The sequence below is a fragment of the Sciurus carolinensis genome, chromosome 9 (genome assembly GCF_902686445.1).
Source record: "Sciurus carolinensis chromosome 9, mSciCar1.2, whole genome shotgun sequence".
Classification (NCBI taxonomy): domain Eukaryota; kingdom Metazoa; phylum Chordata; class Mammalia; order Rodentia; family Sciuridae; genus Sciurus; species Sciurus carolinensis.
In genome coordinates, this window is record NC_062221.1 from 97,345,108 (window position 1) to 97,346,735 (window position 1,628).

A 1,628-nucleotide genomic window follows, 5' to 3' on the forward strand; every position below is an offset into this window, starting at 1 on the left:
TTTTGATATGATGTATCTTTGTTCTCGTTTACTTCTAAGAATTTTTTAATTTCCCTCCTGATGTCTTCTGTTATCCATTCATCATATAATAGCGTATTATTTAATCTCCAGATGTTGGAGTAGTTTCTGTTTTTTTTCTGTCATTTATTTCTAATTTCAATCCATTATGATCTGATAGAATACAAAGTAGTATCTCTATCTTCTTGTATTTGCTAACAGCAGCTTTGTGGCATAGAATATGATCTATTTTAGAGAAGGACTCATGTGCTGCTGAGAAGAAAGCATATTCACTCTTTGTTTGATGGAATATTCTATATGTGTCCATTAAGGCTAAATTACTGATTGTGTTATTGAGAACTATGTTTTTTTTGTTCAATTTTTGTTTGGAAGATCTGTCCAGTGGTGAGAGAGGTGTGTTAAAATCACCTGGTATTATTGTGTTGTGGTCTATTTGATTTCTGGAATTGAGAAGGATGTGTTTGATGTGCAAGGATGAACCACTGTTTCGGGCATAGATATTTATGATTGTTATGTCTTGCTGATTTATGCTTCCCTGAAGCAGTATGAAATTTCCTTCTTAATCCCTTCTGACTAACTTTGGCTTGAAGTCCACATTATCTGAAATGAGGATGGATACTCGGGCTTTTTTGCTGAGTCCATGTGCATGGTATGTTTTTCCCCATTCTTTCACCTTTAGTCTATGGGTATCTCTTTCTATGAGATGAGTCTCTTGCAGGCAGCGTATTGTTGGATCTTTCTTTTTAATCCAATCTGCCAGTCTATGTCTTTTGAAGGATGAGTTCAGGCCATTAACATTCAGAGTTGTGATTGTGATATGATTTGTATTCCCAGTCATTTGGCTTATTTTTGTTTTTTGACACAACTTGGTTTTTCCTTTATTTGGCCATTCCTTTAGGGTAGTTCCTCCCTTTGCTGATTTACATGGTTGTTTTTCATCTCTTCCTCATGTAATATTTTGCTGAGAATGTTCTGTAGTGCCGGCTTTCTTTTGTAAATTCTTTTAACTTTTGTTTATCATGGAAGGATTTTATTTTGTTGTCAAATCTCAAGGTAAGTTTTGCTGGGTATAAGATTCTTGGTTGGGTACTCGCTTCAGCAGCACATATACTAAAATTGAAATGATACAGGGAAGATTAGCATGGCCCCTGCGCAAGGATGACACACAAATTCGTGAAGTGTTCCATATTTTTCAAATGTCATTACCCTATGTAAATTTATGATTACACAAATGGTATGCCTTTACGCCATGTACAAACAGAGAAACAACATGTATCCCATTTGTTTACAATAAAAAAAAAAATTCTTGGTTGGCATCTATTTACTTTCAGAGCTTGAAAAATGTTGTTCCAGGCCCTTCTAGCTTTTAGGGTCTTGGTTGAAAAATCTGCTGATATCTGTACTGTACTGGTTTCCCCCTGAATGTAATTTGATTCGTTTCTCTCACAGCCTTTAAAATTCTGTCTTTATTTTGTATGTTAGGTATTTTCATTATTATATGCCTTGGTGTGGTTCTATTGTAGTTTTGTATATTTGGAGTCCTATAAGTCTCTTGTATTTGATTTTCCATTGTGTTTTTCAGATTTGGGAAATTTTCTGATATTATTTCA

General features: G+C 34.5%; 1 non-coding gene across 1 annotated transcript; it reads left to right on the forward strand.

The window, feature by feature from the left end:
- The first annotated feature begins 1,104 nt into the window (after positions 1-1,104).
- LOC124993878 (U6 spliceosomal RNA) lies at positions 1,105-1,211 on the forward strand. Its single transcript, XR_007110392.1, has one exon. It is a non-coding gene; the product is annotated as a U6 spliceosomal RNA (small nuclear RNA).
- The last annotated feature ends 417 nt before the right edge of the window (positions 1,212-1,628 follow it).